General features: G+C 43.2%; 1 long non-coding RNA gene across 1 annotated transcript; it reads left to right on the top strand.

Moving 5' to 3' along the window:
- Positions 1 to 593: 593 nt before the first annotated feature.
- On the top strand, positions 594 to 2,873 carry LOC128081862 (uncharacterized). The gene is made up of 2 exons (XR_008207432.1): positions 594 to 645; positions 1,423 to 2,873. It is a non-coding gene; the product is annotated as an uncharacterized LOC128081862 (long non-coding RNA).
- Positions 2,874 to 24,821: the final 21,948 nt, after the last annotated feature.

A 24,821-nucleotide genomic window follows, 5' to 3' on the forward strand; every position in this document is an offset into this window, starting at 1 on the left:
TTGGTTCTCCAGTGACCTTGTTTAAAAACAAAAAGTGAAAACAAAACAAACACTTTTCAGAGCAGGCTCGTCATAGCTGGCATAAATCTCAGTGTGCTCTGTGTCCTGCACAATTCATTCTAGGGAACTTCAGGCAGAGGTGTGGGTTTGGATGGGGATCTCTATTTCCATCACTGCAGAGTGAGTTTTCCAGCTCTATGATCATAACCCAATTATACAAATATGGTCAACTTTTAATGTACAAAACCACTCCTGCTTGCACATTTACTCAATTAAATTGTAAATATCCATACTTTCAGAGTTATAACACTGATAAGGGTTTCACCAACTGTCCTTCCCTCCAAAATCCTTTTCCAGATTGCAGAGCAGAAAAGATTTCTGTTCCCAGTCCACTTAGCATGCAAGTCAGAATAGCCTGGGCCTCTTCTGCCAGTGGCTGAAGTGAAGATGCTCAGCATTGTGCTGAGGGATGTCAAGCCACAGCCTGGGAGCTCAGCTGTGCCACTGATGGCTGCCCTCAAACAGGTGGGAGCAGCTGAGATGCAAACATTTCTTGCTGCTCACAGAGGGAATGAGTTCCCACACCTGGTGCTTCTCAGATCTCACTCTGCAGGACACAGACAGGGCTGCTTCCCTGCCCTGCAGGTATGTTTTGAAAGCGAGCCGATTGAAGTCAAAAGGCCCCATACTGAACTGTAAAAGGGACTGCAGTGAAAGGAAGGTGCCCTTAACAGTGTTTAGCTTTGGATGTGAATACTTCTGAATATGTATCTTGCTGTATGTCTGCACTGCACAGACCAGAGCTCACTGTGTCCGTGTACAAACTCTATTTAAACTTGCTATTCCAGGTACCATGGGCAGTGTTGTCATGGCACCAGGCAAAACCCACTTGTGAAACAGAAAACAGGCAGGTGTCTACACTGCTCTGCAGCTCACCAGGGCTGCTGCTCAGCCAGCTAATTAAAAGCTGGTTCCATGTACACTTCCACATGTTTAGTTAGGCAAGGGAACCAGCTGGGGAAATTTCTTGCCTCCAGTCACTCTTTTTCACTCCTGTTTCTCTGCTCTCCTCCGCCTTCCCTCAGGGTATGCCAATACTACTGACTGTGAAGCTCACTAGCAAATGAATGCTTGATCTACATGGAAAGAAAAAGAAAGAAGAAAAGAAGGAAAGAAGGAAAGAAAGGGGGGAAAAAAGCAGCAATACTCAAAAAGTTTTCCTCTGGAGCTGCACAGGGGCCACTGGGGCAGGAGGAGGTAGAAACGGTCAAGGCTGGAGGGGTAAGGCAGAAATCCAACCACCCTTTAAAATGCAGAAATTACACCAGTGCAAATTGTTTTACAGAAAGAATAAATGTGGTCTCTTCCAGCCACCTGTCAATATTCTTCACTGAAACATGTTGGTTGTGTTCTCTCTAACAGTGACACACGGAGGGCAGGATGTGGAAGCTGATGCACAGCATCCTACCAGTACATTCTGTCTTTTGCTTAGCAGCCAAACGTGGGACTTCCTTTTGATGCCGTGTTGCCTTTCACTTACATCGGACTGTGAGCAGTTGTCTCATAGGGAACAAAAGAGTGAAATGGAATAAGGAATAAACAAGGAGCAAGACAAAGCTGTCACTGCATTTGTTAAGAGCTGAAAGAAGAAGAGGCAAAAACCTCCTGCAGCAGAGACTCGATAATCACCTTCCCAAATGGGACTGTTATTGTAATTGCCAAGCTCTTTGTATAGCAGCATATAGCGACAGTCATTGCAGCGCTGGAATTGCCCGTGAAGAACATGCAGTGTAGAAAAGAAATAAGGATCTTTCCATCAGTGAAAATCTTCATTATCGGGAGAGGCTGGAGAAACTGAGATCATCTTCAAAGAGAAAGGAGAATGCTATAGAGGCATTTCTACATATTTTCAGGTCAGCGGAAGGGAATGGTGTTTATACATTTTTCTTAGCCTGAAAGAATTTTAAACAACTAGGAGAGAATAAGATGAAATAGGGAGTTCAAATGGAAATCTGCAAGGATATCAGTCTTTCCCAGTGTACCAGCAAGACATTGACGCAATGTCATCTGGAGCCAGTCTGTTCTAACTGAGGCTTTTGAAACATAATGAACTTTGCCATTTCAAATTAGTACTGACAAACAAAATAGCTGACTTATCTCTACTCAGAAATTACTCTAAGGAAAGAAAATGCAGGCAATTTAGTAGGAGACTTGGTGCTTACAGAAAGTATTTGAGATGACGAATTTGTTATTGAGACATTATTCTGTTTTCTGAGTTGGAGTCACAAGTGAAAGGGGAAATACTTCAGCCCAAAGTAAGGGCTGCTCCAGTTTGGGAACCTTTGTGTCACAGAGACGGGCATGGTTTGATCTGGGAATTTCAAAAGATACAGCAGAAGAGCAGTACTTGGTATCCTCCCTGCTTCAGAGACATCAGTTCATATGTATCCTTCAACTGTTTTCAAACCCAGGCAGACAGCATTCTGACCACATGGAGGGATGGAAAAGTGTTCAGGAACAACCTCTTATCCCTTCCAGTCCCTGGAGAAGTTACAGAAAAAGCCACATCTCACTGCAAAGGAGCTAAATCTCTTAACGGAAAAGCCTTCTGTATAATGAGTACCTTCAAAACAAATGTAAATTCTCACACACTGCTAATGTCAAATGAGAAATTCCTGTGCAGGGCTGAGCCCCAGGTGAGTAACCAACCTTATTAGCTTGAAGCATCAGCTGCTGGCATTTGAAAGGTATCCATTGTGGCTGGCCCATTATTAATGACTGTAAACACTTGAACTTCAAACTGATAAATGTTAAAAGTTTAAGTGCATAGATTGTTGCTAATGCATTGAAACGGAAAACTGTGTTCTTTAAAGGACTCCATTGTATCTTTGAACATACATAGAAACACGAAAACTTGACCAAAACAAAACCTGTGCAGTATTTCTGGAGTTACATCAAGAAACATCAGAGATCCTACTGAAATTTGTTGTGGGACTGACCAAAACTGGCAATGTAGGAAGGACACATCCAGTACAAGCTTGCTGCCCGGACTTCTGAAGTGAACTGTAAAGTACATACCCCGCCAGTGGCAAGGTATCCTATCTAGTTTAAAGAGGAGTCTGTAGCTGGAGAAGTAGTTATTTCTCCATTCACTAGATGGACCCAGGCAGCTCCAAGAAGTTGAGAGAAATTAATAAGTGAAGAACAGTTTTTTCCTTGACTAACATATCGTAAAAGACAATGGAGAGACCCCTAATGCAACAGCTCCCAGAGGGGGATGTGATGAGAGACTGCAGGTGGAGACCTCTGGATCCAGAAGGATGATGTCTAACCCTCACACTGAGCACAGCTGCTGGCCGAGCCCAGCTGAGCCTTGTAGCCAGACAAGCCCCTTCCAAGGGCACAGGTTCATTTCTCTCCTGCACAGTAAATATCTTCTTGCCTTAAGAAAACACTATGTGTATTGTTCCAGACAGAATCTTGACTCATTCTTATTTGACCTAGTTGGGATTTTGAGTTGTTTCTGACATTTCTGCACTGCAGTACTGCCAGTCCATACCTGGAATAATGTTACAAAGATCAGGGCTCAAAAAGGGTAACCATAAACATTCCTGGGGACTTCCACTGATAGTGATCTAACTTTAGCACTCACTGCTCATCTCTGGACAGGTCAGAAAGATGTTCATTTAGCTAAGCAGTTACCTAAAACTAGTAATTTATTTAAAAGTGACTCACATTTCTCGGACACTTTGTTGTGATCCGTCACATAATGCAATCCAGAATCTTTTAAAATGTTTTAATTTGGTCAAGATTGTCTTAAGAAGAGGCAAACACCGATCACAGCTAGTTGATGTTAAATTGGAATGAAGTTGGATTAACAAATAAGAAGACAAAATCCAAATACCCCAGTGACCTGGGGACTGAATATCTGCTTGGTAAACATTTTTGAAGTTACTGTAATTCTGGCAGGTGAATAATTATCCATCTGCTGTTCCAGAAAACTTAATTAGTATAAGTAAACCAAATAAATAAGAAAATGAAAGACTTGAGTATCTTAACAAAAGACGAGATGGCTGCTCATCGTGTAGTTCAGATATGTGCACAGCCACAATGTTCTCAATAATATGCTGGAGAAAGTTCTCACTGCAGTCTAACAGAATCTGCTGTATGGGATTTACAGGTAGATTGCAATTAATATCACTTACAGGAGGTTTTATTTCCCTCTGAAACGCCGAGGAGAAAAGCTGTAGGAGCAGCCTTTGGGTTGACTGCAGGGCTCTTTGTCCAGCTCGTAGTTTGTGAACAGATTCTGGCGACTGTCTGAGCCACACCAGTGAAAGTCTTCACTGGAGGCCATGATCACTGGGAAGCTGCAATCAGATCCTCAGGCTTCTATACCAGTTTCTTGGCATCCTGATTGAGGAGATGCAGGAAACAGCAGGAATTATGGCATACCTTTGCACAGGGGAAGCACAGAGAAAAATAATGTTCTCTATGTGCCACTGCTAGAAATTGTAACTCCAACTTTTGTAATTCAGCTGGTCTTTGAGCATGGGTTGAACTGTTCTGCAGCATTCATGAAATGAACAAAAAGCAGTTGAATGCATTTTTAACAACACACTGCCAAACTTCCTCCTAGGAAGAGGAAGGAATCTCAATGCCAAAGTTCCTATTAGGAAGAGGAAGGAACCTCAGAGTCTGGAACTGGGACATCCTCGTTTGGCAACATCCTGTGACGTAGTTCCCATTTTGTAAAATTGGAATAATAATTCCCTACCCAAGGTCAGGATCCTGTAAAAATAAAAATGTTCTGGGCCCTCAACTAGAAAAGACATGACAATATACAGCTATCAGCAGAGCTTGCAGTGTTCTTTGGTTCATCTCCTTGTCTCAGAGTGGGATCAGTAACACCTACAAGATTCCTGACCACCTAACAGTGGAGATTCCCCAGACTGCATTGGCAGACTACTTCAGGAGCTACTTAGCCTTTCTATTGGAAAGATTTTACCAATGTATAAATCTCCCCTGCTTTAACTTTAGCGTAGTTCAATCAGATTGGAGAACAACTTATTCCCACCCTCCCTGAAGCCACCTTTTACCTAGTGGAAGACCTCTACCATTCTTTGGCCTTTTCTATTCAGTCTAAACAACCTAAGCTTATTTTGGAACTTCTGTTTTCTAAAGCTTTTTATTGTTTTCCTCTGACTGCTACCAACCAGCCCCTTTTGAATTACAAAGATCAGTTTGTCATGATGATTTTGACTTCTAACCCCATCCAAACACAAATTTACATGTTCCTCCTCACTCTGTTGCTATCTCTAGATTTAATGTGGATATCCTCTTCCTGCAGCTCACCTGCTCAAACAAACCTTGTAGTCACACATTCTTTGTAGTTGCTTGGGATTCTTCAAGAGTAACCCTTTTATCCTGACTCAGAAGTTCAACAATTTACTCCCATCAATTTGACAAGGCAAGCATTTCAGATGAGAGATGCACGCTATACCTTCTTCCTTTTCCTCCTGCCTATCCTTCCTGGACAGCCGATACATCTAAACTAGCATTAACCAGATGATGCCTTTAAAACACATGTTCAAGACTCTAGTAAAACTTATCCTCTTTCCTCTGAAGCTGAGTGAGTTGCAGAGCCTCTGAAAGGACAAGGCCTTGACTGATGGAGTTTTTCAAACTATGCATCACTTTGATTCCTTTCCCAATATGCAAATCAGTCTAAAATTCTCTATCCTGGATTTCGTTACTCATAAAAAGACATGAAAGTGCAATTATCCCTTACTCATCAACAACTACCCACCAACCCTCGCTCTTAGCTCACCTATTCTAGCTGCTTAAAAAAATGGTTTTGAAATTTCCATTTCCAGATTGCCCTGGCAGGTATGACTGTGACTTTGCAAACAGCTACAGCTGTGTGTGCTAATTGCTTTCCTCTAAATTATTTATGAGACACTTTTGACTGATGGGAATTCTCACAACAGCATGCGATAACCATTGGCAGTGGGCTCCTGAACTGGTGGGAACTCCATCACCTGCCGAGGTGCACAAAAGCCAGCTGTTAGCAGGCACCGAGTCCCTGACAGCATGTGTGCTGAACTGCAGGGTCAAGCTCTACCTGCTTTCATCTCCTTTCCCAGGAACTGCTCAATGGGAAATTCATGTGAAAGCATTACATCTGCAGATAACACACCCTTTACTTTTGGGATTAGATCAGAGAATACCGGAGGTTGGCTCATTTAGATGAAGCAGAATATAGCGTGTCAGTGACCTGTGGAAGACAATCCATTGCACTAAAAAGGACTTTTCAAGCGCTGGTCCCAGATGTGGTAGGGGTCTGTAAAATGCAATTAGGAAAGCTAGAAATCAATAGACATATTAATATGTCTATCAATAGTGTCTCATAAATTCACCACATATGGAGCAGGAGCTTTACAAGACATTTTTCACAAGATACATAAAATAAAAAGGAATAGCAAACACTACTATAAAGAAGAGTACAAAATGTATATCATGAGCCAACACTTACCACTGTTTTTTCCCGGAGGGTTTATCACTGCTGTCCAGCAAAAATGCTTCAAAAAGCTATGGCTGAAGGTAACTGCAAGCCTTGTCATTTAGATAAAAAGCCTGGTGTTCCAAGGAGCAGCAAATTATATCTGTATTTTTCTTTTCCTCTACACATAAGAATAACTGACAGGGAGATACAGTCTGGAATCAGGTTGGCTAGAAGAACTTCATGTCTTAGGTTGCGGGAGCATGACAAGGAGCAGCCAGAAGAATGAGGCAAAGCAGCCTGTTACTGCTCACTATTGCTGTTTTTATTGCCTTCCCAGGGGGACATAAAGGTTGCTGTGCGAGCAACCAATGTGACATCTTCATGAGTTTCACAGCTGTGTTTAAAAACTACATTTAAACAGGATTCCCAGCCAAACTGACGGTGAAACTGTGGAGGACCTTTTCCTAAGCAGCATTTTACCGCACCCTTCCCACAAACTCAGCAAAGATAGAAAGAGCAGCAAGTATAAAACCCAAATTACTGTGGGAGGATGATAGGTTATAATCCAGCTGCACATAGGGTCAGGAGAAGGGAGACAGAGCAGAAGGGGAGGTTGTTGTAAGAGCGCTCAGGAGCTCCATTTCTTGACTCCCTTTCTCCTGTGCAGTAGAAATGGCTCTTTGGCCCTGTCCCACCCAGAGGTTGGCACTTGGGAGTTGAAGAAATGTCCCAGCTTCCAAGCCTGCTCCCCAGAAGATGTGGGCCACGTGGACTCCTTGCACGTACAATGAAGCAGCAGATTGCAAGTAAGGAAACGAGTTCTCTGCAGAAGAGGAGGAAGGGGGGAGGAAGCTGATGTTCCCAGCCACTTATCACAGATGCAAAAGGAGACAGGACAGAAGGTATTTGTCTGGATCTGACACAGACTAACAGCATGGCACAGGTAAGGCTGGAAGTCATTCATGCCTCATTTCTCCCACCTGTAAATTATTCCTCCCCCTTCATCCCCACAGGCACATCATTATGATTGCTCAATTAATTAACAGTTTAAAAGAGCTCTGAGACATTCAGATGGAAAAGAAGGATTTTTTTTTTTAAATTTCTGCTTCTCTAAAACTGCATGCATAAACACTGAGATTTATAAGTCCTTTGCTGCAGATGAAGAATTGCTTTCACTTTACTGATGGGAGAGTTAAACCATGGAAACCTTAATGCACACATTTCTGTGAAACAGCCTCAAGTTCCTTGACCCATTGTTGTGTCCCCAGCTCCACACTAACACAGTTCAGCATCCAGAGGGCTGAGCGCTCCCGACCCTCAGTGGTGCCAGCCACCCACCAGGTCAGACTGTACAGGGCTCCATCCAACCTGGCCTTGAAGACTTCCAGGGATGGGATCCCCAAGCCCTTCTCCACAGGGCTGCTGTCACACGGCTCTTCTAGCACAGCAAGTTGCAAAGTAATGTATCACAGGAGTGAGAGTTTCTCTGACCAGAAGACCGTATAAAAAATAGAAGGCTGAAAGGAAATCTGCCCATTCTGCTCTATTATTATTTTTCATAGAAGACCCAAGTTCCTGTCAAAAACAAGAGAATAGACAATTTCCAGCCAGCTTTTATGGCACAATCTTTTGAAATACCCAGCCATCTGTCTCAGCAGGAGTGCCTGGTGTTCAGCCCTTTGGAAAAACGAGGCCCTTCTTTAGAACACTGTGCTTTTGAAACCATGGAACCACATCTTCCATGAAAAGCACTGCTTTTTGTGTCTGCTGTGTCTGTCCTCAGTGCAGCGAAACCTGTTGGCAAAACAGGTAGAGATGGGTTTGAAGTGCAAAACTGGAAAATTACTCTGAGTGAGCCTTAAATCCAACGATAAGTGGGGCGGATTAAGTAAACCATTAACTGTACTTTCATTTAATGTTGCTTACAAAAAGCACTGCAAACACATTTTAGCAAATCTCCAAATGAGAATTGCTTACAAAAATAAACTCCTTTTTGCTTAGAAACATTTGTTTCCTCCGTTTCTCTGACTCTTCCAGTACTTTCTCTTCCTTCTCTCACTACTGCTGAGACTTTGTCTCAGGTTAAGAAGTAACAAAGCAATGGCACAAACTGTTCCTGACTCACAAACATTATTAATCGTGGGATCCCAGTCTGGCATGAAAAATCAGCTTCCAAATAGGCCTCTCCGTGGGTTAATAAAATCAGCTGTACAGACAGAGAAACTCTGCAGCAGGTGAATCATCTCGCACACAGGGACCAAGCAAACAGAGACAGCGTGATGCACAGCACTACATTAAAACAGAAATATGGTCCCACTGAAAACACCTACATCTGGAACCTGCAGTGATTCCCCTTCAGAGAACGAGCATTTCACAGCTATGTTCTGAACACAGCCCAGCAAAGCGCTAGCCTGGACATCTGCCCTCTCTTGTGCTGCTGCTGTGTTAGAAGAACACGTTACTGGCCTCCTTTTTAGCAAATACAGACAGAGCTCCTTGTGGCTCTCTGTAATAGAAACAAAACCTTGTTACGTTCAATGGAGCAAGAACTGACAAATCAATGAGATACATAAGAACTCTCTTTATTTCTTAAGTGAGCCAAGAGGCTTTGAAGCTCGATTAATACCTCCAAATGAAGGGCCACACAACCCCTTCTGCTACAGCAGAAACCTCAGTGAAATCCTGGCTCTGTGAAAGTTAACAGCAAAATTCCCACCAGTTTCATTGTGAATGAGACTTCAGGCCGTAATTCTGTTCTGTAGAGGGTTTTCTACCAAATGTTGGAAAATGACTTTTTCCAACAGAAAGTAAAAAGTCAATTGTTTCACTGTATTATTTTTTTTTGTAAGCTGCAACCAAACATTTCATTTTCAATTGGGGTCAACCCTAGTTTAAAATTTTCAGTTCCCACATGTTCTCATGAAGTAATTGAGCTGTATCCCTGACGTGCTCTGATGCTAAACTCAACTGACACATACTAGCTCGATAATGCTGGGCAGTATGTACTGAACTTTCCATACCCACACAAGAAAAAAAAATCAGCATATCAATGTTCTTCTCCTCATCCTCTCCCAAGTTTCGGGCACTGGAATAGCTCCCCTGAGAAGTTCCAGAGCACCGAGCTTGCCAGAGTTCAAGAAGTGTTTGGATGATGCTTTCAGACATATGGTCTGCTTTTTGGGTAGTCCTGTATGGAGCCAGGAGTTGGGCTCAATGGCCCTTGTGAGTCCCTTCCAACTCAGGATATTTTATGATTCTTTGAAAATATTGGAATTTTTCAAACAAAAATTTAACAGTACTGCAATTTGTGTCGACAATGGCTACCACCTGGCTTGGCCCTACCAAAGTTAAGTTACTCTGAAATAATAAAACATAATTCAGAACAGAATTTGGCCTGAAGATCTCCATGTCCCAAAGAGCCCCAAAAACCTTCTCCTTGGCTCTGCTCATTCCTTTTGAGGAAGAACCCAGCGGAAGGAAGGCAGCCAGTGTGACTGCCAGTTTTGCACAATCCATGAAACTCTTGGGAGTCATGACCCCAGTTCTCTCGCTCTTGGATTTCTAACAGAGGACTCTATTGAAAATGATCCTCCCCAGGGCCCCAGGATGTTCACCGTTAACCTTACTGAGTCATGAAAGAATATCCAGCCCGTAATACAACAAATGCAGCAAGCTTCCATATGCTACAGCACAGCGATCTCAGAAGTTACTGAAACATTTTAAGGTATCGGCCAAGACCTTGTTCAGCAAAACTTAAACCCCAGAAACTGAACAAAACTTCAGCGCTTGCTTAAGTTTAAGCACAAGTTGAAATGCATGTCGGAATGGCCTTAGGAATTATGCAAATGCTTAGATGAATCCAGCACCAAATATGAATTACTTCAGAAGACAGAGAAGCAAGCAGTGCAATTTAATCATTTTTATCTCCTTACCAAGAATGCACAAGTTCTTAGAGCTAATATTACAGCATCTTCTACTGTTGCCAGAAGCCAAATGACCTATTCTTTAACAGTCAAGCTCTCCTCATTTCCAAGCTGCAGATTAGTCCATTTACGCTGACGAGTGGCAGGGAATGACAATTTCATAATACACAGATTGAGTGCAGTTCCACTCACATGTTACATTACCTTGCCCTTATTTCCACTGTACTTTCACTCGCAATTGACTGTCACGGTAATAAGGTGGTGCTGCTTCTAATCTCAAATTGTATACTTCCTGAGATGCTGGCAATTCATTAGGTACTGCCATAAAGTGGCTAGCTGGATCTGACCTTGAATCTCAATGCACAAAAAAATCAACCCACGGTGATATTCATATTAACAGCCTCCATTAAAGCCACACTGTGAACTGGGCACTTCCATAAAATGCTGAATAAAACGAACCCTCAGCAATATCACCGAAAAGGGCAGCCAGCACCTCCCAGCAGACTGTCAGCACTGTCCACAAGTGATCCCACAGGCATGAAGGCTGATTGTGAAAATGCTCTGCACATGACTGGTCCTTACTTCTGCGAATACTCTCACAGGCTTCAGCACTTTCAGGGTCAGGTCCCACAGCTGTACTGCTGACAGACAGTGCAGCAAGTGCCAAACACGCTGATTCCAGTGCGCCCTCCTTGCAAAATATCACTGAAGCTGTAATATAATCTCTGAAAATGTCATTTTGGGAAATGAATGCTTTACAGCAGGAGATTGTGATTCCTCAAAAACTGAAGGAGGTCCTTAATTCGCTGTGATTCAAGGAGAAGTGCATAGGAGAAAGTGGAAAGGAATTAATAAATTGTGCCACCAAAGAGGCTTGTTGCTAATTACAGTACAATCACCACAGCGAGATATACAAAAGAGCTAGCTGGGAGAACATGCCAACTTAGCCTGCCCAACTCCGGGGACTGCCTGCTAACAAAATGCAGGGTTTCTACTTCTAGGTCACTGATTTCAATCTGGCATCCAAGGAGAAAATGACTGAAAGTCAAATGCCGGCTGACAGTGGTGTGAAAGCAGTAGGGTGGATCTCGGCCCACTTCCTAGCAGACTGGAGAACACAACCCAACTATTTGTGATTAGTGAAGACATAAAGCTAAAGCTTCAGGCTGCGATTCAATGACACAGCAAATCCAGCTGTGGGGCTCTTAGGACAAGCTGATGCGATGCACACAGTTCTGCTGATTCCAGCTTCTCTGAAACCTTTTGACAAGTGAACTGTGCACAAACAGGTGCTACTGCAGATCAGATACTGTCAGGCCTCTGACAGCTGGAAGAAAACTCCAGGTTGCATACCAGGTTGCAGCCAACCAATTCAACATAGCTATGTGCCCACAGTTCACCCATATCCCAACTGCCTACTATCAGGGGTCACCAAGCCTCGGCCTCCAAGCTCTATCCTTCAGTGACAGCAGATGCAGGCTGCGCTGGAACCGGCACATCAGAACTGCACTTTTATTGCAGTTTATTGTTGCTGGTCATTCTCTGGACTGGAGACAAAGAGATGCTGTGTACACCTCCGTCTGTCCTGGGAAAGGGTGGAGGGTACCAGATGTTTAGCAAGTCACTCAGGACACATAAAGCCACACAGGCATTAAATGGCATAAATAGTGAGGCATTAAATGGCAGCATCCCTGCTGGCTGGCACCACATCCCTGCTCATCAGCACTGCATTCATTTAAATACTTTAAAGAGAGCAGGGAAACAGGAGATTAGAGAGATGTGCTGCTGCCTTTGATAAGCCTGAAAATAAGGAGCAATGGTTGTGTTAATCCTGTAGCAGTAATAGAGAAATGAGGCGATTAACTGCGGTTGCAGGAGTAGCTCCTCATGCAATCTGTTTTCCCACTGAATTCCTCCATGGAAAGATGGGTCACAGGGCACACCTGCAGAATGCAGCCAGGCGTTGGGATCTGCACTGTACCCAGGGCCTGTGCTCCAACAGATGGTTGGCGAAAGGATTTTGTGTCCTTTTGTTTTATTTAGTTTTGTGTTGTGTGTTTTTTGTTTTGGTTTGGTTTGCTTTTTTTGCTGATCACACAGGAGCAGAGCAAGCCCTCCTGCCAACAGTGTAGTGAATGCAGAGCATTCAGCAACAAAGGGGTGACCTTGATTACTGTCTAATGAGTAGAAACCAGTTGCTTTTCAGCACATAATGAGGCAGAAAAGTTCTGCCATGGTCTGCCAGATTTCTTGATGCTGCCCTGAGGAAGGCTGTCAAAGATGCTGTATGCACAGCCTCTGCTTCAGGCATCAGTTGATCCTTGGTCCTTCCACACACAATGGTAATGCTACAGTGCAAGATGATCTTAGAGAAGTCTATGTAGTCCTCTTTACATAACACGCTGCCCTTTAATTGGCAGCACAAGTGTTAGGGCAGCACCACTGATTTGTACTTTGAGATTTGCTTCAGATTCTTCATTTTCTTTCTTAGTTGTGTTAAAAATGATGGTTATATTCTTTAAGCAGAATTTGGCCCTCTCTGCTGAAAGCATTGGAGAAGGAGTGGGCAGCCCTGTAAATAAGGAAGGAAAAAATTCTGAATCTACTGATAGCAATAGAAAATATCAACTCAGTAAGTATTCCCCTTTTAGAATGCTACCTTTGGGAAAGAAGCCAAAAGAGGCTGAACTCACTGGTGTGAAGTCTCCTAAGATCAGCTGTGGCTTGGAAAGACAATATTATCATAGATGTTCTACAGAGAATGGAGCAATGTGGGCACTGAATGTATCCATCAAGCCCAGGGACAAGGTAACATTGGTAGTACTGGCATTACTCACTGGTAACAGCAAATTAATCAGGTTAAATTAAATCAGGTTGATGATGGAGAGGGAAGAATTGGTACCTCTTCACTACATAACAACAAACAGTATTGCAAGAAGGCTGAAGTCCCTCCAACATCCTTATCTGTGTCAGTAGCACACAGCTGTGTTCCATTGAAACTGCAGAGAAAACAGCCCCATTCAAGGCACAGCATGTGTTAGCAGGGAGAGCAAGGGAACAGAAATCATGAACTGAGGGTACCAGTGCAGAAATAGAATGAAAGAAGGAGCTTCCACGTTAATAAAAAAATCCTGGGCACTTGCAGTGCCAAAATGTTTTTGGAGGTTAGGAGAGATGGAATCTGTGTTTGAAAGGGAGAAAATTCACAGTGTTAAAAAGGAGAATGGGTGTCACAGATATGGAAGCCAAACATACAGAGCCTGCCTGTGCTGGAGAGGAGTTTTGCAAATAGGAAGAAAGATTTTGTGCTCTCTGGAGCCCAGAAAGCTGCAGCCTGCACTTCCATAAGGGGCTCTGTGTTCAGTCTCAGCTCCCTTTCTCCCATTTCAGATTTTACCTGGAGAGGAAAACGTTCAGTTTTTACCATTAAAAACAAAACAAACAAACAAAAAACACTTAATTTTAAAAAGAAGAAACTTTTTGATAGCTACATAATCAGTTAGATCTTGCCTATGGTGTTTTGTCTACGTACTAGGTTTCTTTAGGGATCCATTCACATCTGCATAATCATCTATTTTAACTATATGATGCCATAGGGTATGCAATACTGTACGGACGAGTGCAAAGGCAGGGAGGTGAAGGTGAGACAGAAAACAAAGCTGCCATGTTTCCCTCAGCAGAACTGAGACTGTCACATGCAGTCTCATGTCTCACGCACAGGATGAGAGAGGGACACCCGCATGAATATCCCCCTCATAAGTTCCTTCAGTCCTTGTGAGACAGATTCTCTCTCTCTTCTGTTCCAGATCTCAAACCCGGTATCTTTACCAGTCTCTTCCCAATCCTGTCCCTGCTTCAAAGCTGGTCTGCAATCAGGCAGATCCCAGTTGTGTGGAGGTGACGCACAGAGCCATGTTCACTCATTCATATCAATCACAGAGGAATCCAAAAGGAAGCTGGGGAGAGATCAGGGGAATTTGGCCTGTCTGCAGTCAGATCTCTGAGCGGCACATGCTGTTTATCATGCTAAGCCAGAGCCATGACTACATCTCTTCCTGACAGATGCATCCTTTCTTTTCTCTTGCTTCTCACTGTCAGCAACAGTTACTCTCCCAGCACCTCTCCAGAGACCAACACAGAGAGCAGCATGGGCAGCAACAGCATACATACATTAACAATTTTCCAGTCATCCTACTTAAATGTTCTGGCTCCCATGCGGTTATGCACATTTTTTAATGATGGACTTTTAGGTCTCTTTCTGGAGGTGAATTCCAGCAAATGGTGACATGAATGGAGCTGTGGGATACAGTGGCAAAGTTGTCCCACTTGAGGGAAGAGAAGGATCTACCTAAAAGCAGAGCAAGGAACAGGGAGAAGTTTGCAAAAATGAAAAGAACTCCAACAGAAAGACAGCGAGATGACAAAGCTAAAACAGCTGCCAAAAAGCTAATCTTTCCAGGGTTTGGTTGTGTCAGCATAGCACATCCTAGTATTATAAGTCAGGTCCATGATATCTGGATTTGTAACTTTAGATGTTATGTTACAGCCTGAGACAGGCTTGGGTGAAAACGAGTTCCCAAGCCTGGAGCTGCATGGGCTCACACTCAGGAGCAGGCTGAGACCATCCAGGTTTTGATTCCTCAGTGCATATGAACTTTGTTGTAAATCTAAGCCAAAAGAGGCACAGGGCAGAACTAAGTAGCTTGAAAAAACACATAGTGGGTAACTTAAATCTTTGTAAAGAATGATTTAATGCTACCAATGTGAAAAGATGATCCCACAAAAGGGTAAAATATATTAAATTGTGCAAACAGCCCTAACTAGCTTCATAAATAAAATAGTCTCTGTAATTACCAACAGACAGGATATAGATAAGCGGTTTTCAAGAGGAAAGCCTCTCTATCTCATTAAGCAGTTGCTTCACTCCTGCTTTTTTTCCATGTTCAACTCTTCACCTTTAATCTGCAATACACAGCTATGCAGCACACACCAAGAATGCAAAGCTGACAAGCGCAGGAGGGCCTCCCTTATCAGCTTGGGATAAAAGCAAGAGATCGAAAGGATGGATTGTCTGCGATTTTTCACTGCAGACTGGTAGATACCTTATGCCCATCACAGGCATATCTGAAGGCCTGAAGGTTCATTTTTGTTTTAAGATTTGGAGGAAGACTGGTAGGAAAACAATGGGGGAACTTCCACATGGGAAGGAAAGAAGTGCCACAGTGTTCATACCACCACGCTGTTGCTGCCATGGGCAGGGGCTGAGGATGCAGCTGCTCCTCGCTATGGGCTGAGCACATGCAGTGCGAGCAGAAACAAACCAGCCAGCCCCCACGCCCCACAGGGATGCCAGGAAAGGATATCTGTAGGAAGGTGTGAAGTCGGCGGTAATAAACCAGCAGGGGAAGTTTCCTCTTAATCTCAGTGACTGCAAAGAGCCTGTAGAAAGAGGATTTTAGTTTTTCCTGAGGACAGCAGGTAATACCCAAAGACTGCTAAGCCACTGCAGCAGGTTTATGCCTGCAAGAGAAGCACGGGGACTCCTAGGCCCACTCTGTTCCCTGCTGTCTGAATAAAGCTCCTGACTACAGCAAAGACAGCGTGGTCAGAGCCTTTCTTATCCTCTCCTCCCTGCTGTGATCACTGGGAGCTCCCGCTCCACCCCTCTGATGTGTTGGCAGCCTCTGTAATTTGGAGAAGCTGTGATTTATAGCTTGGACAGAGCCTGTACTTAGGGACTACAAAGGTAGGGCTCGCCCGACCAGTAGGGCTGTGTCATTGCTAGCCCTTTGTATTGATCAAATGAGTGATGGAAGCAAAGAATTCAATTGCATTTACTGCCTGTAAGGATGGGCTAAGGGGCAGGGGTGGGAGGAGGCAGGGATTTAATTACCCCTCACACCCAGCACACGAAGACAGAAATGTGGTGATGACACTCAGTACCCTGGTGGGGAGAATCCCTGTCAGCCACCTCCCTCTGCACCTCCTCTCCAGTGAAAAAGGAAACAGAAACAAGAAAGAGGAAATCTTCGGCATGCTTTGTCTTGCTTTACTCACATACCACATCCTTCTCCTCGCCTGGTCTCTAGGGGAGCGTTACAGCCATGGGAACTGAGGAATGAAGGGAAGTTTACAGCTGCCTAAATCTAAGAGAGAAAAGTGTTTGTGGCACGCAGCATGTTGCAGCTTCTGCTATAAATTCACGGGCAGATTTCCAACAGTAACAGAGAGCTGAATCCAAACATACTACTCAGTGAAAGGCTGGAACACCCTTTAATCAGACTCCTAATTGGTCTTTCCCTCTTTTTCAGCATTTGTCATATAAGAAAACCTGCAGCAGTTCCCAAATGAGCTTTCCAAAGCAACGTTTAGGACATAATCAGGTCTCTTTGAAAAGGGACAGTTTTAAATTCAGTCATAAACATTTGATACTATTGTCTGCCAAATTTAGCAAATGGCTTTAGTGGGGATCCGTATTTATCAAATTGCCACCTTCAAGACAAATACTTATAGGGATGCCTAGACTTTATTCTGCTAATGAGGGCATGCCCCTCCTTTCCAAAACACTATTTCTTAAAACAGTGGTCCAATTTTTGCACTACAGCCTTGAGTGCCTTGTACTGACTGAGCAGCTGTCACTTAGATTCCTTCTATCAACTCTGAATTCCCTTTCATGTAGGGTCTGTGTTATGTGATGGCAGCTGAGAGCAGTGACCTATGACTATGCTTGACTTCTTATCTCATGACATGTGGACTAACTTACAAATGCAGGTAATTAGTTAAAGATGTTTCATGACAAATTAGACTAATGGAATTGTAATGGTTAAATTAACGTCTTGGGGTCAGTTTTAAGGTCCCTTGTTAGGGGTGATAGTTCAAAATGCAAGCTGTCAGACTCTGGGAAGTATCCTGTTTATTTTAATAAAGTGCTTCTTTTGTATGTGAAAAGCCAAGGACATAACTGCTGCGATAGGGCCTGATCCAAGGGAAACAATCTGGCTGGCAGTTTATGGATAAGGTGGTCTCCCCAGTCCTGCCCCTAAATTTTCTACTGTAGCAAGAGACACAGTGAAGCAGAGCAGCAAGTATGAAGAAGGATCAAAGCACACAGCTTTGCACTGCTCTGAACACTAATCTCTCACCCTCCCCTTGCACCTTTCAACTGAAAATCTCATCTGACATCTTTCTTCAGGGAGGAAGTTAATTTTGCAAAATCAAACAGTTCAACATAAATTAAACAGATAAATCATGTCCTGTTACCCGCATCCTTCCTCCAGGAGGAGCCTGCGAGGCTCTCCCTATGGGCTCTGCTAACAATAGAGCTGCTTGTTAACGCTCACACAATGCTAAGGACAAATGGGAAAGGAAGAGATGACAAAATGGAAAACATCACTCTGCAATTTTATCAATCCCTGGTGTCCCCATGTCTTGAGTGCTGCATGCAATGCTGGTCACGCCATCTCAGAGAGGTGAGCAGAGTTAAAAGAGGCAGCAAGAATGTCAGAGGTACCAAATGACTTCTGTAACTGAAGAGATGTCATCGGCAAGGATTCAAACATTTATCAAACAGACAGCTAAACTTGGGTGTAATTGAGATATTTAACAAGGAAGAGAACGGAGAAAGGAAACAGAATAATTACTCTTTGATCTTTGTAACAGTCAATGAAATTATCAGAGTGCCTAAAAAAGGAAAGGCTATTTGCCCAATGGGTAGCTGAATGTGGAGGCCACTGATGTGCGAGTGAACAAAGTCCAAAAGAACAGATGGGTTCAAAAATTCAGATAAATTCATGGCAATCCAACTGACAGCCATTAAATACAGCAGTCCAGCTGCAGTCTGGAGCTCAGGAATTGCCTCCATGCAGAGCACCAGAAGGTGGAAATATACACCAGAGCAAGAATTCCTGTCTTTGTGTTCTCTTTTATGCTCTTTTTTTTCCTCACAGCGTGGCACTCAGCGGCAGGACACCAGGCTGGGCAGGGCTTTGTTCTGACTCAACAGCATCACTATCATCACCTGATCTTGAGTCTCTCTTCATTGCAAACAGAAAACTAATTAGTCACAGATAAGGCGAAGTCCACTTCCCCTCAGTGGCAGCCCTGACCTCTGATGGCCATCTAAGGGAACGTTCTCCAACCCCAGGTTCCAGTGGTGATGGGGGAGCATTGGGTTCATCCATGTACATACATGTGCACATACATGTGACGGTGATACGATGAAGTCCCTAATCACACAGCTTCCATTTTTAACTCAAAGCACACTTTGATCTTTCTTTTTCCAACATAAACACAAGCAGAGTACACAGTTAGACAGACAATTCCTGCTGAAACAAGCTGCTCTACTCCCTGCCTGGGCAGAGAACAAGGCAGCAAATGACAGAAGACAGCTGTTAACTCTGCTGCTGAAACCACTGCCTTTGGATGCTGTGGCAAGAAGCACAGTGCAAGGACCTCTACTGAGCAGAGCAACACGGGTTTCTATGTTCAGGTGTCACTCCAGAGTCAGCCCAAGCAGCTCTGGCAGGAACAGTACATTCCCCTGCTGCTGCCTCCCCAAGCTGGGATCAGTCTACTGAATTTGGGTACCTCACAGGACAGCAGTGTGTAACTGCCTGCATTTCAAAATTTCTGGAGGCTGAGGGAAGAGCTGATAATGGGGTCCCACGGGCAGTGTGCCTTACTAATCCAGAGTACAGGTGAAACAAATCTACTGCAGTTCCACTTGAGAGTGTTGGGCTGGAGCTCTTGCTATGGCAGGTCCTACAGTCAGCTCTGGAGCTCCCAGAATACCAGCCCAAATGCTCTTGTTATTGCTCCTCTTCTCTGCCAGCCCTGACATCCCCTGTCAGTACCCAGGAGGAACTGAAGATGTTTCTTCCACCTCCTCCCATCACACACACATGCAGAGTAACAAGGCAGCTTTAAAGGAACAAGAGATTAACATATTAACATCAAAGGAAAATAATTACACTATAATACAGTTATTTTTCTCTCTCAGGACAGAAACTGTACCAATGGGAAGTTCAGGTAGTTACTATGGGTACAAGACAGCACTTGCAAGATAACAGGAGGAATAAGCTGTGACAAGCAAATGTCCACTTGGTGTTTTGAGTTTCTCTGTCTTTCATTTCCCTAATTCCTGTCATTCATTTTCTTTTCATTTATGGATGAGGATGACATAACGGATGAAAATGCAGTGCTTTCCCTTCACAGTCAAAACCAGGATTTAAAATCTCATTAATAGAACATTTTAAATCCATGATATTGCGCATCCTTGTAAATATGCATGTACATTATCTTTTTATATCATGTCGTGTACATGAAATAGTAACAAGTAGTAAACACAAAAATATAAAATGAGAACCTGGTGTCATTACTACAGTACAGGTTTTGTTCTTTATGGGAGCTTTCAGTGCTAATAGCTGCAGGGCATTATGCACAAAGCACTCGGAGTTTTGAGAGGACTGATGAAGTTCTGCTGGTTTCTGTTACACAGAGAGGACTACTTGGACCTTGAGCTTAAGACAGAAATAAGGAATAATGATTTAACTTTAACATAAGAAAGAGCAAATATCTCCTATTAGTGGAATAATAACAGCATTTATGTGTTATTTTGGAATTTCTGTAGGTAAGGAAGATATTTCAGCCTCGAGTATCCTCATAAGAGACTTACTTGAGCTGCATTTTGCAGCATGATTGTAAAGTTAATGCCTGGCCATTTTTTGTCTCAGTATTATTACACAGAAGTGACAAAAGTATGGACCTATCAAATTAGGTATTAAGTGATACACGTAACCAGTAGATCTAACACAAAAAGAGGATATGACTTCCTAACACCTATCGTTAGTATTACTTTGTGAGAAACAGAACGCAAGGCTATTTGAGTGTTTGTCTTTTTTAGAAGTCTTATTTAATACGAGTACTAAATGACAATAAACTCCTATTTTGTTTGCTTTCACTGCTCACATCTGCAGATATTTCCTAAAATAACCTTGATGTTTCCATGTAAGGCAAATCTTATGGAAACCACGGGATCACAGAACCGCTGTTTGGAGGAGACTTCCAGAGATTCCCAGCCTCCCCTTCAGAGAAGAATTACTGCCATCACCAGGTTGGCTCAACCACGGCTTGGCACAGCCACATCTTTAAAATGCCCATGGATGGAGATCTCACAGACTGTCTGGGTGTTCCAGTGCTACACCACTCTCATCACGAAGAAAACAAGAAAAACAGTTTATGGAGAGTTGTACTATCTCCTGAAGACTAACTAAGGTCAACCAAAGTGTAGTCTGATGAAAGAACCCATCCTGACAGTCACATCTCATTGTCAGCTCTCACAGATACAGCAAAACCCTATTACAGAACAGTATTTAACTGTCCTACTGCTATTTTGTCTCCAAATACCCAGTAACGTGGAATGTTTCAATCTCTCATCAGTGACTACATCCTCACAATCAGACTGATGGTAATATATGATGGAAGGAGAACTGAAGTGAAAAGAAACTGCATATTCAGTTACACAGGACATCCGAAACAAAGCCAGGAACTGAACGTAGATTTCCTATACACTGCTTGACTGTGTTAAACACAAGATCACTTTGTTGTTACTTAGTCTCCCATTTCCACAGCCTAGCACAAATGTAAGTTGTAAAAGACTGGAACAACCCTCTGTGGGCAGCACCAGTGATGAAAACAAAATTAAAAGGAAGTAGAGAGGTAACAGATTTTCCACGATCTGAAATTTAGATTCTCTCTACAACCTGAGAAAGAGACATGCTTGATAAGCACTACAAGTATGGAGCTCACCTGCATCTCAGTCTGCTGCTATTTGGCACAATCTTCATTGAGATGAATCCCATACTTCCTCCCAGAGAATATAAAACAGGCTCTACTCACACACACTGACTTCAGATTTCTGTAACATTTCAAAGATTCCACTGGAGCCTTCAGAAAGGGTTTGATCTTTAAGAGAACATCTAAAAATGACAGGCGGGTGATGGGCATGAAAATGCAGAAGTGGGGGTGGGTGCAGAAGCAGGATTCAGTGCAAATATTTACACTCCTCAAGTGAACCAGCTGAAACATCATTCATGTTCTTACCCGAAGAGCAAAAGAACAGCCAGGTCTCTGTGCTCATTCATTGTTGTTTCATTTCCTATCATTGTTTTATTGCAGTGTCAGCTCATGTAGAAGCAGGAGGTGGTTTCATGGATCCAGGATTTAGTCCTGAGTGGGATCCCTCAAGTCCCTGCAGTGGTACTATTCTGTACCTTTTGTACCTTTGTGTTCATCTTGGGAGAGATAGCACGCAGATACTGGATCCCATTACTATCTCTAAGCACACAAGTCCCCTGTTAGTCAAGATCACACAGTGCTCCTTTTGCTGCAGCAATGTAAACATTTACCAAGAGAAGACAGAGAAATATGATCCGACACATGAAGATTAAGCTGTATGGGTTTTTCACAGGAAGCCGAGTTCTTTAGCTGTCAGACAGAAGCCACAGAGTGATGCCTATTGTTTCTTCAAGAATAATTACTTCTGATTGCTTCCGAGTACACTAATTTGTCTTAATACAGAATGACAGCATAACCCACGGTAGTGGATAGCTGCATTACCTTACCTGTGTACAGGTTTTCTGGGGCTGGCAATTGCATCCACCCCAGGAAGAGCAGCATGTCCTTGTGCCAGGACATCAGCCCTCCACATGGCAGCTCAGCCATGTAGGAACTCAGAAACTCACAGCACAGGGCTGGCTGCACGGGCAGCACCAGCACTTCTGACATGGCAGAGGAGTCCTCAGCCAGTTCCTAGGAAAGGAACAGATGAAGAGCATCAGGACTGTGATTGCCAATCTGCTAATCTGCTCTTAAACTCTTATCTTTTTATATGCATTATAAATACACTATCGCTATCTGAACCCCTTTGTGCACGTATAAAAAGCCTTTTGCTAATTTGATTGAAAGATATAATTTGCAGAGTTGCAAGGGAGGCACAGAAAGGAAAAACTTGCAACTTCACAGAGCAGTTGGAAATGTCAGAACACAGCCCAGACGACAACTGAGCCCTAGTGATTTGCCTCATCACAACTTCACAAGTGTGCTGTAGAGCAAGAGGAGCCTCTGCATTAATCGAAGGACCCTGCTTTGTCAATCCTTTGCATTCTGTGTTGCAGTGAAGGAAAGAAGACGTAAAAATCCAGCAAACTGAAAGCTGAAAGAAGCATTCAGGTTGGGCCACTCAGGGTGTTTTGTTGGTTTGCTTTGTTTAACTTTTTGTTCCTATTTTATTTTATTTCTTTCATTTAAAACTTCTGGTTTCCATTTTCTAAAACCTCGCAGTAGAAAGCAGTTTCAATTGAAGTGAAAATATGAAGATTTCTGTTTCAAAAATGTCAAAACATCCTGTCATGTGAATTCCAAAAAAGCAGCTGTGTGCTCTGGCTGAATTAGGAGAGTGGTGGAAAAGAATCCCACGTTATGAATCATTTCAATTTTGACAGATGAGGATTTTTCCTAATTTTTCATCTGTCAGTGTGCCCGAGTCACACATCACAGTCAGTGCAGGTACCAACCAACCAGAAAGCCAGCTTGCTGTGCTCTGTAAGCGCCTGAAGCACAGGAAGCAGAGAAAAGAGCACTGTGACCTTTGCAGAGAAGTTCTGAGGACATCAGCTCCACATGGGCAGACGCTTTGAGTGTCATCAAACCAAACTCTAATTGCAGTCAATACCAGCGCCTGTCCCATCTATGGCATCCATGGCTCAACATGCCAAAAGCAAATAGCACTGCAGAGTGACTTCAGTTATTTACCCTGAAAATATTGCTAGAAAAGCAAAGAATGTTGGCTGGAAGCCACTTGAAATCATAAAAGGGCTCGTATGTTATTTTTAGGAAGAATCCATTGATGTAATTATACCTAACAAAAGAACCTGAGATGCAGTTTTTCACTGCGCTTTACAGAGTTTGCTGAATTTAAAAACAATAAAAATAAAAACCCAAATGTGTCCATTTCTTAAAATAAGCCATTGAAAATACAAATGTAGAAAAGTATTAAAAATAAATGTGCATTTCTTCTGGAAAGCAGTGTTTCCAGATTTGAATTATGCACTGCAAAATAAAGGAACACAATAAATGTCTCTCTTCATTTGTGTGGGCTTCATGATAAAAAGAAACGATAAACAGGCCAAGATAGAGAAACAAGTGTATGCCAGGGTTTGGAAGTTTTGTTTTGTGTTAGAGAAGTAATAAAGTAATAAATCAGTATTAATATAAACACATGTACTCCACTTCTCCAATGGAGTTAATTGCTTTGTGCTATCAATAAAAACGTAACGTTACAGATGGCATTTTCTTTTTTTAAATCAACCCTGGAGTCATTCTATCGATTTCAGCTGAGCTCCAGGAGATGGCTTGGGCCCACGGTATCCATTTAAATACATAACTCTGGAAAGCCCCTTTCAATAAGATCTGTGACACCGGTCACCATTATTCAGTGTTTCCAAATACATTCTTACCATAAAAGTTATTTACCGGCTTCTTACACTGCAGTTTATCACAACCTTCATTACTCCCTATAGGAATCGCACTAAATCACGCAGCTGACAGCTCGAGCGATCCAGCTCCCTGACTACTGGTGCTTCTGAAATAATCAAGGCCCAAACCGCCTGCTATAAAGCTTCCATTTAATCAGTGCTGACACGTACCTTAGATTGCCCTTCGGGAGGTGCCAGGAGCACCTCAGGGCCCGGTGGCTTATTGCCCAGAGGACAGAGTGTTGATGGGTCACGGCGATGAACACAGACGTCCACTAGGCTAGCAGGAGGAAATGCTTTCCCTACCAAATCTTCTTGCTCCTTCACAGTTGCATCCCAGTAACCCCGGGGTGAGCAATGGGAGGTAAGGAATTACCTGCTTTTGCCACAACTGAGCAACAAGAGCAAAAACCTCTTTGCAGGGCCATCCAGAGACATGCAGGACCAGCAACCGCATCTGAGCTCACGTCTGCTCCTTGGACTGTCTGTCCCCATCAGAAGATGGAAATGATACTTCTTCTAAGAAAAGCAGCGTCAGCAGAAACTAGTTTACATCCAGACACAGTTTATGAAGTACAAGAAACTAGTTTGAAGTCTACTGGCGAAAGATTACTGTTCTCCTGCCAATATAAGCCGTGTCTCCACCAGGGAGCTCTGACCCACTGCACCATCAGTCGAGAAGCCCTGTGGACAGACTGACACATACACAGAGAAACTCCCTCGGCTCCAGTGGCGCTAGCTTGGATTTACCCTGTTAAAAGTGTGAAATAGATACTGGCCCTCTGTTCCTTCCTTGGCGCTTAAGCAGAATTCTGAAGAACCACAAGAGTCAGTGCTATTATAAGCCATGAAAAACAGACA

Source organism: Tympanuchus pallidicinctus, unplaced genomic scaffold (genome assembly GCF_026119805.1).
Source record: "Tympanuchus pallidicinctus isolate F22 unplaced genomic scaffold, pur_lepc_1.0 scaffold22, whole genome shotgun sequence".
NCBI lineage: Eukaryota > Metazoa > Chordata > Aves > Galliformes > Phasianidae > Tympanuchus > Tympanuchus pallidicinctus.